Source organism: Pantherophis guttatus, chromosome 2 (genome assembly GCF_059756535.1).
Source record: "Pantherophis guttatus breed Tessera chromosome 2, ASM5975653v1, whole genome shotgun sequence".
In the NCBI taxonomy this organism is placed as follows: domain Eukaryota; kingdom Metazoa; phylum Chordata; class Lepidosauria; order Squamata; family Colubridae; genus Pantherophis; species Pantherophis guttatus.
In genome coordinates, this window is record NC_142064.1 from 63,284,049 (window position 1) to 63,300,468 (window position 16,420).

At 39.1% G+C, this 16,420-nt stretch overlaps 1 long non-coding RNA gene across 2 annotated transcripts in view; it reads right to left on the minus strand.

The window, feature by feature from the left end:
* The window catches only part of LOC117661383 (uncharacterized), an 82,395-nt gene that overhangs the window by 16,574 nt on the left and 49,401 nt on the right, over window positions 1-16,420 (minus strand). Inside the window, exons 6-8 of one of the 2 annotated variants that reach the window (XR_015732230.1) lie at window positions 15,356-15,485; window positions 5,969-6,073; window positions 3,714-3,802 (exon numbers count right to left, since the gene is read on the minus strand). This is a non-coding gene — a long non-coding RNA (uncharacterized LOC117661383). Of the gene's footprint in view, window positions 1-3,713; window positions 4,242-5,968; window positions 6,074-15,355; window positions 15,486-16,420 lie in introns of those variants that run through there. The other variant, XR_015732229.1, reaches the window with a different exon arrangement.

Genomic DNA, 16,420 nt, shown 5'->3' on the forward strand with positions numbered 1-16,420 from the left:
TCCGAACTGGTATTTCCGATGATCAGCTGTGCCGCGCAATTGCAAACAGCTAGAAATTCTGCTTTCTAGTTAATCTAAATCGTGCGGCACAGCTGTTTCCTCCCCTCGCTCTTCTACTTATCTTCCCAAGCCTCTTTTTTCCATGCAAAGCATGCTTTTGGCATGTACCGCACATGCGAGCATGTGCAGCATGCGTTTGGTGTGCACTGTGCATGCGCACAAACCACACATTTGGCACGCACCACACATGCGCAGCCAGCGAACTGGTGGCAAACTGGTTCAGATTTCACCACTGCAAAACACCCAATGAAATTTTGCAATTATAGTGTTGGTGTCCCAGGAAGTGATAATCCCACTCCATGACACATGGATGAGATGTGAAATACCGTGTCTAGTAAAAAGGATGCTGAGGAATAGGACAGATTACAGAGAAAACCAATAAAAACATTGAAGAAAATGGAGGTTAATCCTATGAGGAACAGTCAAAGGAATGAGGATATTTAACTTAAAGAAAGACAGACTACAGAGAGACTTGGTAGCTACCATGGCAAGAAGAATATGGATTTATTCTATGTAAGGCCCAAGAATAGGACAGGTGCTAATATGTAGAAGCTTTATAGAGAGGTAACCCATTTCAAAATAAGGAGAAATTTCCTGACAGCTATCAAGCAGGAGAACTGCCTGTCTCCTGGAGAAATGGGTGTTTTATCACTAGAGGAATTAAAGCTATTTGGGGATTTTCTATAATGAGTAGCACAGAAATATTGTTAATAAATTAATAAATAAGGCTAGGTTGGGTATTGGTAGACTTTCTCTTCTCCTCTGCCTGCTGACAGTTTTATTCCTTATGCACCTCAATAAAATAAAACATCAGGGCTGTTTAGTCATACATACACATGTAAAGAGATCAGAAGCTGATTTAGAGCCCTGACCCCTACAAAAATAGGTGACATAGTGATGTCACTGTACTTTATTGTCTTCATTCTACTGTGCAGATGAGTGTTTCATCTTACTTTATTGCAAAGGTTTATCTTACAGGATTCAAACAGAATAGAAAATCAGCATAGCTTTCTCTGTTCTGGGCTATTAAATATATTCGTCATCAGGAGAAAAATAGCAGCAGTTAGCGAATAAAGAAAAGCAAAGACCAATGGGTCAATCCGTATTAAATCTGGCATGTATATCTGTCCTTCATACCTTTCCATTCTCATGATTGCAACACAGCTGAAGAATACATAATAAATGTACCACCGTCTCCATATCTATCTGGTCTTCACTGCTTCACTTCACAACACCACCATATGGAATTATTTAAGTAAACCAAAGAGGCCAACTTTCTAAACCTTTGTTTCTAGAGAGATGTCACTTTATTTTACTTTCACAGCCAAGACCAAAACAGCAACAGGCTTCCATGCCTTCCAGCAATTATATATGTTCTGCTCAGAAAAAGACTTTTGACTGCTCCATGTAAGGAGTACAGGAAGGGGAGCGTTTTCATATAACTCTGGATCCAATCCTTCACACATCATGCAGCCTAGCCAAAATTGCTGTTCAAGTTCATCTTCTTCCCTTTTTTAGATCCTAAAAAAGCATCCTTGGCAGAGTTTATCTAGCTTTTTACTTAAATGAGAATCAGGCTTAGATTACTACTAATAAATTCTATCATATTGACCCTTTGAAGTCAGTGGTCTGGGTTTCATTCAACTGGCCTTTAGGTGAGACTTCAATATTTTTGTTATTCCAAGATGACATGGATTTGATTATATTCTTTTTTGGGCTCTTTTGTTCATAATTGGTTTTCATTAATGCTAAATTGACAGTTTTTTAACATCAGACTGTAAGTCTGGCTAAGACATTTCACAGGAAAGAGTAAGATGAGGCCCCTTCTCCTATGTACAGAGATTTCCAAATTCAACACTGGCAAATATGTTTTCTAGTTCTTTAGAATGAGGCATAATTATCCTTTATCTCCTCCCAGATTTTGCCTGATAATTTTGGACAGTCCTACAGATAGAATATTGCTTTGAAGATACAAACAGAGAAAAACACAGTTTATCAAGATGGTCCCTTACTTTCTGTCTTTCTCATTTGCTTTTTACGGAATTAGTAGTATAATTAAACTTAGACTTTTCATAACTGAAAACCAGTATTTTTTTCAGATCCATCACATAAATTAACAGAATAATAGAGTTGGAAGGGATTTTAGATGTCTTCTAGTCCAACCCTCTGCTCAAGCAGGAAACCCTATACCATTTCAGATAATAGTTGTCTCTTCTTAAAAAGCTCCAGTGTTGTTAGAGCACCCACAATTTCTGAAGGCAAATTGTTCCACTGATTAATTGTCCTAAGAGTCAGGAAATTTCTCCTTAGTTCTTGCCTTCAGGTGCTTTGGAGAATAGGTTGATCTCCTCTTCTTTGTGGCAGCTCCTTAGGTATTGGAATATGTCTCCCTTAGTCCTTCTTTGCATTAAACTAGACATACCAAATTCCTGCAACTATTCGTCATATGTTTAGCTTCCAGTCCACCAATCATCTTTGTTGCTCTTCTCCACACTCTTTCTAGAGCAGTGATGCTAACCTTTTCCGGACCAAGTGCCCAAAGCACAAACCCCCAAAATGCAGTGTGCATGCAGCTCCCTGCATGTGCCCTGCCCCCTGCACATGTGCACGAGCCCCCTTGCATGCGCCCTGGCCCTCCGCATGTGTGTGTGCCCTTTCCCACATGTGGCCCGCACCCCGCGCATGTGCAGCAGAGACCCAAAGACAAGCTGGCCGGTGGGAGGCATGCACGCATATGCAACAGAACTGAACTGGGGTGATGCCTCGCGTACCATCAGAGAGGGCGCTGCATGCCACCTCTGGCACGCGTGCCATAGGTTCGCCAACACGGTTATAGAGTCTCAATATCTTTTTTATGTTGCAGAGACCAAAACTGGATGCAATATTCCAAATGTGATTTTACCAAGGCATTATAAAGTGGTATTAACACTTCACGTGATCTTGATTCTATCCCTCTGCTAATGCAGCCTAGGATTGCATTGGCTTTTTTGGCAGCTGCAGCACACTGCTGGCTCATATTAAAATGATGTCCACTAGGACTCCAACATCCTTCTTGCAGTTACTACCATTGAGCCAGATACTTGTGTGACACAACACACTTTGCTGAGCCAAATTACATTAATGTTTCATTTCAGTGAAGCGAATCAGCTGTTTCTAGGGTGCAAAGTGTCTTGTTCAAGAAAATGATGGTGACCTCAGCCAAGTTTGCAGTAAAAGAACACTTTAAGAGAAACTGTGCAATCTGTCAATAGTGGACTATGAATCTTCTTTTATGATAGCCTCGCATTTTTAAAAAGCTTCATTGCTGCCAATGGAAGTGTAGGTGTGTGTTTTAATTTCTACAAATCCCTGTTTATCTTTGCTTCTTCAGCAAAAGGGACATGGCTTCTGTTCTTCCACAGTAGATAATCCATGTAGATTGGACCTCCGTGCACTATAGCTAATGTGAAATTTGATAATACTTATAAAATAACTTAGCTCATAGAGAACATTCCTCTAAGCAGCAGGTGTCCAAGCAGACTATAATATTAATTTAACTTTAAAATTACACATTAACCATTTAAAGCCTGCCTAAATAATCTTTAAAACCTACCAAAAATTTCCTATTGAAAAGTAATTCAAAGAAACGTTTCAAAACTTAGGGGAAAACATACCTTTATGCAATTTGAGGAGATCTGAAACAATCTTTGCATTCCCATCATTCATTTCCACACTGCTTTGAATTTCATGATTTTGATAATCCCTGCGTATATCAAGAAAGATATGTGAAGTCCTTAATTCAATAGATCTCCTTTGATGAAGAAAGGACATTATTGCCAGATACTATGGCAAGAAAGAACAAAATAGGCCAGTGGTGGTTTCTAGGACTTCATTTCTTCACTCAGCCAGTTGAAAGATCCACTTATTAGTGAGAAGCTGAACAGAGTTTTCATACATCTGTCACACTTGCTTAAAAAGGTTCTTGGGGAAGATTATTTCTATGAAGGATTCCTCAAAATGTTTTTTTTTTTTTGCTGCCAAGTGCAAGGCTGCATTATTGGAACATACACTTGATTACTTCAGAGTACAACTTGAAGTGTCCAAGTTATTTCGGGGTTGCTAAAACAGTGACAAAGATATAAAGGAAATCCATGTGTTTATCGTTGGGAAGGAAACTAGTACCATATGTTCCCCACATACACCTCATTTTTTGTGTCTGGCTTTCTGGTCAGGCAGCATCACATTGGGATGTCATGGAATAGAGGGTAAAATCAACAATCTGCTTTTGCTTAAAATCTCTTTCAAAGACCACATTGTGATGACCTGTTCAAAAGCCATCAAAGTTCATTCTGAGTGGCTAATTGCAAAGCTCAGGCATGGAAGACTTTTTTTATTTTAAATGCAGTTTTTTCTTAAGGTTAGACCTGAAGTGCATGCATAGCAATTTTTGGTTCTTTCAGAATATTAGAAGTAGCTGTCTATCTCTGGGTGACAATAACAAGTCTTCTTATAAAAGAAAATTTCTAAGAATACCCTCCAATTTTCAAAATTACAATCTGTTAAAATGTCCACATTTGGTGAGAGGGTAAATACTTTTTTTTTCTGCAGTTGAATTTTGTTTTAGTTTACAGCAGAAGCTAAGATCTTCTTATCCTTTAAATTTGAAAATCACGTGAAGTAATAGTATTGTTTTACAAAGCCTTAGTGAGACCACACTTGGAATACTGCATCCAGTTTTGGTCACCACAATATAAAAAGATGTTGAGACTCTGGAAAGAGTGCAGAGAAGGGCAACAAGGATGATTCAGGGGCTGGAGGCTGAAAAATATGAAGAACGGTTGCAGGAATTAGGTATATCTAGTCTAGTGAAAAGAAGGACTAGGGGTGACATGAGAGCAATGTTCCAATATTTGAGGGGCTGCCACAAAGATGTGGAGGGTCAACCTACCGGTATTTTTCAAAGCACTAGAAGGCAAGACAAGAAACGATGGATGGAAACTAATCAAGCACAGAAGCAATCTAGAACTAAGGAGAAATTTCTTAATGGTGAAAACAATCAACCCGTGGAATGGCTTGCCTTCAGAAGTTGTGGGTGCCGCATTGCGGGAAGTTTTTAAGAAAAGACTGGACAGCCATTTATCTGAAATGGTATAGGGTCTCCTGCTTGAGCAGGAGATTGGACTAGAAGACCTACAAGATCCCTTCCAACTGTATTATTTTATGTTCTACAGTATGTTCTAAACACAGATTATGGGGCTCTGCAGGCAGGGAACAAGGAAGAGGAATGACTTGTATCAGATGTTAAGATGCAAATACCCAATGGTGGCATTTTGTGGTGGGGCAATCTTACGAGTTGTTATTTTGGCATTATCCCAGTTTCCTACAAATAAAGCTATATTTTAAACCGACTGTATGTGAAAGGTAGGTGTTCATTCTTCAAAGTAAGGGTGCACAATTTTTCTTGGTGTGCTGCAATTTCATAGTCCAGAAGTAGTCACGAAGAGAGTGAACTACATTATAGTAAATATAAAGGTGAATAGAATTGTATTAAATTAATTAAGTAGTGTAAGAGTTCTTAATGTATTAAATAATGTTTCTCTCTTTAAGAGACACTTTGGAGTTCAAGGCTTCCAAGGCTTGTATGTGATTTGTGATTTTATTTTGTTTGCCTATGCTATTATTATTGTTAATCACATAGTCAACAAGACGTGTAGACAGGATTTAATCCGTTTATTGAGTCCACCCTGAGGACCTGGGATAGGCAGATATCATTGTTTGATGGTGTTAATGATATTGTTACGAATTATTATTTTTATATAATAACTATACTTTAAAGCAAATACATGTGCAAGAATCAAGTCAATTTATATCCAGACTCAGAAGTCCTATGTTAATGGCAATTACCTCCGATATAAATATGCTCACCTACTTTCAGTCTAAGCATGATCTATTCTAGCAGTCCATCACATCCTTTTTCTGGATAGGTTGTAGAAGATGGTGGTGTAGAACATGGAAATTCAAGAAGTCATAACATCTGGGGATGACAAAATTGAAGAAGATTGGTTTATTCATTTCATCACATTCAATTTGTCTCATGCTGAATTTAGAGCTGAAATTCTACCATATAATCCAGTCTAAGAAAAATACGTTGAAACTTGTTGGAATTACCTAATATAGTGATGTCCAGGGTGCATTATTTTAAAGTAATTTTTGCTATTTTTTTTAAGCAATGTAGAATTACATTCAAAGAAGGCATTCATCAGTTACACTGGAGCAGCTTCCTTATCCCAACTGGTTTATATAAATCAGAAGAACAAAGATCAACATATCCATGGCAGATTTCACCCTGTTGAAATCCCAGTGAGTACAGATAAAAATATATCCCTCAATTGGATAAAATAAGGCCAGAGTTACAGATATATGATATGAATTACAGTAGTTATTGCATCCAAGTTGTTCTGCAAAACCCCACAGAAACATGAGTCTAAATCTAAGCATGGAACTTCATTCCCATCATAATTAAAGCATAGGAGAATATTTGAAAGGCTGTTTCATGTAGAAAAATACCTTTCAGGAAGAAAATCTGAATTAGATTAAATAATATATGTGGGAAAGAGTGGTTTTTCGACCTTTTTTTTCCCATACATGGTCCCAAATAAGGAATTAGACTTCAGTTGAACAATAAATACTCAGATCTGTTCAATAATGGAGCAGATTGGTCAAGAGATGATGGTACAAATGGAGGTTAATGGCAGTGGTGAAATGTAAAATTTGTTACTACTGGTTCTGTGGGCGTGGCTTGGTGAGGGGGTTATGTGACTGGGTGGGCGTGGCCAACTTTTTTTTTTTTTTACTTTTAAAAACATTTTTTCTACAACCTCTTCGGCCGAAGAGGTTGTAGAAAAAATGCTTTTAAAAGACTCTGACGATCCCAGCTGCCAGAGCCTTTTAAAAGCATTTTTTCTACCGAAGGCTCTGACAATTAGGCAACTCAGCTGGGATCGTCAGAGCCTTTTAAAAGCATTTTTTCTACAACCTCTTGAGGTTGTAGAAAAAATGCTTTTAAAAGGCTCTGACGATCCCAGCTGAGCTGCGCGGTCATCAGAGGCTTTTTTTTAACCTTTAAAAGCATTTTTTCAGCCGAAGAAAAAATGCTTTTAAAAGTTAAAAAAAAAAAAAGCTTCTGATGATCGCACAGCTCAGCTGGGCATGAGCCAGGGATTTTTGCTACCAGTTCTCCGAACCACCCACCACCATCGCTACCAGATCGGGCGATCCAGTCCGAACCGGGAGCATTTCACCCCTGGTTAATGGCCAACTTTTGAAGAATCTGTAGTAGTGGATTCCTGCATTAAAGTTAGAGAGTATAATTTCCAGGATCCCTTCTAAGATTTCCACTCTATGATTCTATGTTGCAGAGAAAAAAATCTATCTCAAATTCACATTGACATTTTGAGATGATTTATTCTGGGAGGAAAATGAAGGGAAGGATTTCATGAATGCTCTTTTTTTTCTTTCTTTCTTCTGTTTGTTCATCGCTGATTCTTGGACACTGCCTGGAGAAGGCCCTGCGGTTGTTTTGACAAGGTTTTTCAGAAGTGGTTTGCTTTGTCCAGTGGTGAAATGTAAAATTTGTTACTACTGGTTCTGGGGGGGGGGTAATATGATTGAGTGGACGTGGCCAACTTTTTTTTTTTTTACTTTTAAAACCATTTTTTCTACAACCTCTTCGGCTGAAGAGGTTGTTTAAAAAATGCCTTTAAAGCCTCTGACGATCCCAGCTGACTTGCCTGATCGGCAGAGGCTTTTTTTCCTTTTAAAAACATTTTTTCTATAACCTCTTCGGCCAAAGAAGTTATAGAAAAAAATGCTTTTAAAAGCCTCTGATGATCCCAGCTGAGCCGCACGATCATCAGAGGCTTTTTTTTTTTTAAAGCATTTTTTTCGGCCAAAGAGGTTGTAGAAAAAATGCTTTTAAAAATAATTTAAAAAGCCTCTGATGATTGCGCGGCTCAGCTGGGCAATGGTGGGGGGGCAGGGATTTTTGCTACTGGTTCTCTGAACCACCCGCCTCCATCGCTACCGGATCAGGCAATCCGGTCCAAACCGGGAGCATTTCACCCCTGCTATTGTCTCATTTCTAGGGCTGAGAGAAAGTGACTGGCCCAAGATCACTTAGTTGACTTTGAGCCTATTTTTATTTTATTTTATTAGTCATATTTCTATGCCACCCACTCTCCGAGGACTCTGGGTGGCTTACACCAAAGACAGTATACTAAATAGCATATTTCCCCCTAACAATCTGGGTCCTCATTTTACCCACCTTGGAAGGATGGAAGGCTGAGTCAACCTTGAGCCAGTGAGATTTGATCCGCTGATCTGCTGAACTAACAGTCAGCTGAAGTAGCTGCAGTACTGCACTCTAACCACTGCGCCACCTCAGCTCTTGCTAAAATTGGCTAACATCTACACCAAACTACACCAAAATAAAGTCTCTCCCCTAATGTTTTTTTCCCATAAGATCTGGTTGGATTTATTACATAGACAGACAATGTGTAGTTCCATCCTGAATGTCAACGTTTGTTTTTCACCATCTCTTTACCTCTCAAAAGTCTCACCTTCAGAGTGAAATCAGTGTGGAAGCAGCTCAGATTATGGGACAGTAACGCAACAATGAATACAGGATCTCCTGTCTCAGATTTTTTCTTTGGGCTGGAAAATGAGAGATGCCTGTTGCCCAGTTCAATCAAAGATTATTATTTTTCATTAAAGTTGAGAACCTTGGAAAAGCCCTTGGAAAAACCTAACCGGTTTGTTTTAAAAAAAGAAAAACAAATAAATCCTGCAGCAGCCCAGAGGGAGGATCAAGTTACCTACTGTTACTTTAAAATATGTCCAGTGCTATGTCAAAGCAGCAGTGGGCATATTTAAAAGTGACAAGTCAGCCCTAAAAACCAACATTGTTCTTATTCAGTTTCCTAGCGCCCCCCCCCCCACTTCTCGCTCTTCTAAAGAGACGAATCTCATCTTAGCCCCCCAATTAGCAAGCTGGAGTATTTATAATGCCAGCAAGGACCTTCTCCTCCCTCTCCTACTCATTAGCTCACTCCGGCTCTTTTTACCAGGAGGATTTTCAAAAGAGTCTTGTTAAGAACATTAATAATAGTAATTAGAGGGTCAAGAAACCATCCTGAAACCTGACCCAAAATCTTCACCAGTGCCTAAAAGCCTAAGACGAGTGATTTTTCCCTCTCCTGTTTTCTTTGGCCACTGGAAGTGAGTGTCTGTTTCTTTTAAACAACAGCAGACTTGTTCCATCCTTGTATATCAAAGCCTTTCAGCATTGTTTTTGAAGGATGCCTTTAAAAAGCTGATCTTTCTCAAAAAGTGATCACCACACAATCAGGCAACCCGCAAGGAACACTATTAAATTAGCAAATCTGGCGCTTTGGCAGGAGATTCAGCCCAAGCCTGAAACATCTGCATCACAAAACAAATCAGCAAGTTGGAGCACCAAGGCAAGACTCATCGTACCCTCTGTTTTGTTTATTTCTGGTTTTTCCCTCACGAAACAGAGCTCCAAGCTTAACCAACTTCGAGCAGCTCAGACTACCTTTGGGATTCCTCTTTCTCTCACACAATCCAGTTTTTCACACTTAACAAACTCATTTAACAGCCACCTTGATTAGAAATTCTGGTCTTTATTGTGGTCATAAATTAAGGAACACAGGATGCTCCTTGTTGAAAGTTGCATCAGTAGGAAGAGCCTCTTGTCACCAAAAGGAGCGTTTGTGTAATGTTACAGATAAACCTGCATGTAAAATGGATACTTAACATCAAAAACATCATCAAAAAAGCACAAAAAAGAATGTTCTTTCTGCGCCAACTCAGGAAGCTCAAGCTGCCCAAGGAACTGCTGATACAGTTCTACAGAGGAACTATTGAGTCTGTCATCTGCACCTCTATAACTGTCTGGTTTGGTTCTGCAACTCAATGAGACAGACACAGACTTCAGAGGATAATTAGAACTGCAGAAAAAACAATTAATACCAACCTGCCTTCCATTGAGGACCTGTATACTGCATGAGTCAAAAAGAGGGCTGTGAAAATATTTACAGACCCCTCGCATCCTGGACATAAATTGTTTCAACTCTTACCCTCAAAACAATGCTATAGAGCACTGCACACCAGAACAACTAGACACAAAACAGTTTTTTCCCAAACACCATCACTCTGCTAAACAAATAATTCCCTCAACACTGTCAAACTATTTACTAAGTCTGCACTACTATTAATCTTCTCATGGTTCCTATCACCCATCTCCTCCCGCTTATGACTGTATGACTGCAACCTTGTTGCTGGTATTCTTAAGATTTATATTGACTGTTTCCTAATATGATTTGATTGCTTATTTGTTCCCTATGACTAACATTAAGTATTGTACCTTATGATTCTTGATGAATGTATCTTTTCTTTTATGTACACTGAGAGCGTATGCACCAAGACAAAATCCTTGTGTGTCCAATCACTCTTGGCCAATAAAGAATTCTATTCTATTCTATTAATCTTCTCATGGTTCCTATCACCCATCTCCTCCCACTTATGACTGTATGACTGCAACCTTATTGCTTGTATCCTTACAATTTATATTGACTGTTTCCTAATATGATTTGATTGCTTATTTGTACTCTATGACGATCATTAAGTATTGTACCTTATGATTCTTGACGAATGTATCTTTTCTTTTTACGTACACCGAGAGCATATGCACCAAAGACAAATTCCTTGTGTGTCCAATCACACTTGGCCAATAAAGAATTCTATTATCTATTATGTTGTTTCTGTTGTTCAACTGCCCTGTTTGATCACAAACTGAGCCTAATTGACAACTAAGTCTGCCTCTACCTTGACCTTTACTGAATATTTATGTAACTTGGCTTGATAAACCAAGTATTTTCTATATAGCTCAGCCTCTTAAGCCCTGACTAAAAAAATTCTCTTTTCCTGGGCACACAAGCACATGTTGTTATGTCTTAAGTTCACAGCTGCTTGAAAGTGTTTTATGTTGCCAGATTTGGAACATTTATTCCCTAGCACATTCAACCTACTTTTCTGTGCCATCTGTATTTTTCTTAAGGAGCTGAATTCTTCCCTTATTTGTGCTACTTTGCTGCTTTTTTGTGCCAAGGTACCACTTCATCTCTCACTTGAATGCACCAAATAAATACTGCCCAACACGCTGGCCCTGGCTATGTCCTGCTTGCTTTGCATCTGGCTCTCCCCAGCCATAAAACTATTTGTGTTCACTTGAATCTGAATCAATGCTTTAGTAAGATCGTGGCTTACACAGAGAGCTGCTCTTGCATTCAAGGGAAAGTGAGTGCAGCTTTCTTTCTGGAATTCACAAAGACGTTGTAGAGAAAAAACAGATGGGAGTCATAGAAGCAGAGGCTTGTTGTGTATGGTTTCTTTTGCCTGCCATTTTAAGTCTCCACAAGGACAGGGAACTTGACATTGTGACCAGATCTCTTTCAGTGATTTAGACCAGTCACACGGTAAAGTTAAGTCCGAGACGCTCAGATCATTGTACATTGAATAAACAAGCAAAGTATTTATGTTGCCAATTTTTTGCAAGTCTCATGAAACCTTTTGGAGCTGAATCCGATTCAATTACAAGTTTCTGAATCTAAAGCCAGTAGTAGTTTATACAATGGCTGATAGTGAAATCAACCTGAGCTTAATGGGATTTCTGTGGTCCTCATCTCCAGCCATGAAAGACCTGAGATTTTGCCATGTAAATTAAGGTTTAAACATGAATATAAGGATTGGAATGAGAGTCGAGGATTCTGAGCAGTGGTGAAATTTAAAATTTGTTACTACTGGTTCTGTGGGCATCGGTTGGTGGTGGGGGTGAGGGTAATGTGACTGGGTGGCTATGGCCAATTTTTTTTTAACTTTTAAAACCATTTTTTCTACAACCTCTTCGGCAAAAAAATGCTTCCAAAAGGCTCTGATGATCGAGCTGAGTTGCCTGATCAGCAGAGGCTTTTTTAAAAAGCCTCTGATGATCAGGCAACGCAGCTTGGATCGTCAGAGGCATTTAATAGAAAAAAAGGGTTTTTTTCTTTTAAAAAGCCTCTGACGATCAGGCAACTCAGCTTGGATCGTCAGAGGCATTTAATAGAAAAAAAGGGTTTTTTTCTTTTAAAAAGCCTCTGACGATCAGGCAACTCAGCTTGGATCGTCAGAGGCATTTAATAGAAAAAAAGGGTTTTTTTTCTTTTAAAAAGCCTCTGACGATCAGGCAACTCAGCTTGGATCGTCAGAGGCATTTAATAGAAAAAAAGGGTTTTTTCTTTTAAAAAGCCTCTGACGATCAGGCAACTCAGCTTGGATCGTCAGAGGCATTTAATAGAAAAAAAGGGTTTTTTTCTTTTAAAAAGCCTCTGACGATCAGGCAACTCAGCTTGGATCGTCAGAGGCTTTTAATAGAAAAAAAGAGTTTTTTTCTTTTAAAAGTGTTTGACAATACCAGCCAAGCCGCACGATCATCAGAGGCTTTTTTTTTACTTTTAAAAGCATTTTTTCAGCCAAAGAGGTTGTAGAAAAAATGCTTTTAAAAGTTAAAAAAAAGCCTCTGATGATTGTGTGGCTCAGCTGGGCATGGGGGATGGGGAGCAGGGATTTTTGCTACCAATTCTCCGAATCATCTGCCTACATCGCTACCAGATCGGGCGATCCGGTCCAAACCGGGAGCATTTCACCCCGATGCAATCCCCCCTTCCAATTTCCCACAGCACCAAGTGTGAGAGCCCTGAAGATCCAAATAAAAAGCCCCTCCAGGACTGAGACGAAGAAGCTCAGTCTACAGACAGAAAGTCTAGGCGTAAGCTTATAATGTAACAAACTTTACCCAGAGGCAGTTTCTGGAAACACTTAAAGCTGCAGGGCAATTAAGATAAGGATTAGGTTAGAAATACAGGCATAGGACAATGTTTCCTTCCTGCCTCCCTTGCAAGATTAGCCCTGTAAAGTAGGAAAAGACCGGTTCTCCAAACTGCTCAGAAAATTAACATCCGGTTCGAGTGAACCGGTGTGAATCGGTAGCAGCCCACCTCTAATGCTAAGGTTAAGCACCATATGACAGGGTGAGTTCCCGTCCTGCCTCAGCTCCTTTACCAGTGGGAAGGTAACAGTGTTCCCATGCCTCAGCATATAGTCATGCTGGCCCACATGACCACCGAAGTGTCTTCAGACAACCCTGGCTCCTTTGGCTAGGAAACAGAGATGAGCACTACTCCCTAGAGTCAGACATGACTGGACAGGGGAAACTTTCACCTTTACAGTTTTTTGTACACATTACCCACAATTTCAGGTGAAATAGACAAATGATAGCTGCTCATGATATATATGTTCACCACAATGTCAGCTAAACATGTTCTACAGATTAGATCAGGGTGAGAGAGGTATGTATTACTTACCTTTGAGTCTAGCATTTCTGAAAAATAATTTTCAGCTTTGGGAAAAACAATGGACTCTTATCAAAGGGATGGCCAATTTCAACAAAGGTTATTCAGGTGACAATACTTTAGTGTTGTTTCTTTTGCATATTAAAAGAAAATTCTATCAATGCATAAATGAGAATATCTAGTATTTAAAAACCATCACATTACTGGAAATGAAGCAATTATTTCTATGACATATTATAAAATATAAATATGCAAGATGAGCTTCCACTGTTTTTGGATGTCCTCCTGACTTTGGTTCTGTTCCATTTATTCTACATTCTAATCTGATTTTATTGCTTTAGTTTTAAACTTCTGGAATTTTTAGTTCTGGAAAATCACTTATGGTGAAAAGTTTGATCCAGTAAAGGGCTTGTAAAGTCAGCAATAACTATTTCCTTTGGGCAGAAACGTCAACTCCATTTAACTGCAATGTTTTTAAAAAGCAAAAAGTTAAAGCTTCTTATTTTTATCATTTCTCAGTGTGAACAGTTGAATACACAACACACTTCCAAAAAGATTTCTTACTTGGTTTCCAGTGGCGGGATTCAGATAATTTAACAACCGGTTCTCTGCTCTAATGACCAGCTGGGTAGGCTTGGTTGTCATGTGACTGGGTGGGCATGGCCAACTCGACATCATTCATGTTGAGGGGCACCTCACCTCTCCCACCCTCTCCTCACCATGCCATACCTGGCCCACCCCGGGCCACTCCCCTCCCAGCCACTCCTTGTCATGCTCAGCTACTCGCCCTGCCACCCAGCCAGTCGAGAGGCTGGGTGAGCAAGTGGGTAGTGAGGCAAGGAATGGCTGGGAAGAGAGCGGCAAAGCATGGCAATTCAGCCGATTCGCTGAACTGCACAAAAAGTTAGCTACCGGTTCCAGCGAACCTATGCAAACCAGCCGAATCCTACCACTGGTGGTTTCTCTTAAATACCAGTAAGCCTATTTGTATAATGAATAGGATAGAAGAGACATACTGTTGTTTATAGGGGGGGGGAATCCCAAATAGTTAATTAAAACTTCCATTCTATTTTTCCTATACACAAACTAGAATATTTATGTACAATCCTGGTGTTATCACATAGTATGTAAAGTTACACAGTCTTTACATACATGGAGGTGCCATATCTGATGCTGCCCAGCTGCTATATTCTTACCAGTAGGGATCTCCTCCAATGTAAAGAATGCTTGGCATTTGATACTTCTTTGTAATTGATAGTTAGTAAGAAAAATGAAACAGGTTAATTCCCAATGCTCCTCGTTTTTGCTTTAACCTTTGTAAAGAACTATAATGTTGCAAGCATTAATTGGATAAATCATTTTGCGAGATTTTTCACTATAATGTTAATTGCACAGATTTTGGAGACCTGCAGAACCAGAAGAATTCAAGGAGGAGTCAAAAAAGTCAAGATGGCCCCCCACAATCATGACATCTAAGTCTGATCCCCTTTTTACGTGGATCATAACAAATGAAATTTAGAAACTTCTGGGAATATGACTTCAAACCATGTCTCTATTCATAATAAAGCACAGATCTTTCCATAATTGGACAGCTAGCTAGCTCTTCTAGAGCTAACTGAATCTGATCAGCCACTACGCAACCTCATTGCTTAGCTCAAATAATCACCCAAAACTCAGCTCAACTTGTCTCACTGTTTTCAGAGTGCTGCAATAAACACATAAGAGACTACAGCATCCGTCCTGATGCTCTTTAGGACTGAAACAGATCACTGGACCATGATGTTAAAGGTTAAGGACTATGGATGGTACACACTTCTGAGAGTGTTAGATAAAGGGGAAAAACTGACCTCTTTTCCAATCTGTGAAGGTCATCGATGGAAGACGAGATGAAGCCAGCATTATGTGAGCAGGTGATATAAATTATGTCTTTGATGGCTAGATATCATCAATGTTAGCTTTTTCTGGATATTTTCAACACTGTTTGGAGACAAAAATATCAGTTTGAGTCAAGGCTTCCTACATCTCAGATGATGAAATGGAATGTAAATATATTGTTATTAGGGATAACAACATATTTGGATAGATAGGCTCACTTAAATTGAGCATTCGCAGAAAATTTAAAAATGTATATTTTGTCACAGGAAATCAATACCATATGTGGCACTACTTTATATATACATGCCTAAAATATATTTTCAGAAATGTACTGTATTGTTTTGGAGGTTTGGCGAGTGACACACTCTAGCTCAATTCTCACCTAGAAAGCTTTGTCACAGAAAGAGTGTTTAATTTACCAGATTTAAGCCTGGAAAATTTTAAGCATATATTAATAGTGAATTAAAGGGAAGTTTTGTGGGAATCCAAACTAAAAACAGTGGAGACATAGGTTATTGGAGAATCCATGTAGAATGTGGACATTGTATCTTAGATCAAATAATATGAATAAGCGCTATTATTTGTGGAGTTGCAGTCTAAGTATCATTTGTCACAGTGTGCAGATTGGCAGCATTTCAGTTAAACCACTATTTTTCATCCACATATGAGCTAACCTTTCAAAATTTTAGACACCCGTAAAAAGCAATAATTTGAAAATCCCTCAAAGGTATTTGGCTTGTAGGGCTATGTCATGGATGCTGTAGGCCCCTGATGTTCTTTTAGGAACGGCTGAATATGCACAGTCTAGGTGTCATGAAAAGGTTTCTGAATTATAAAAAATTCATCCGTCAAGAATAATGAATTTTTCCAAGCTTAATCGCTTCGCTCTGTAGATGTATATTTGCACAGAACCTGGAGGGCAAAAGAGAATGCTAAGCGCACAGAGGCCACGGCAATTTTGCACATTTTGAATATGGGAAGGTTAGCAGTGCTCTAATTAAAATCTGATTAGCCAATGGACTTGATCCAGACTATTT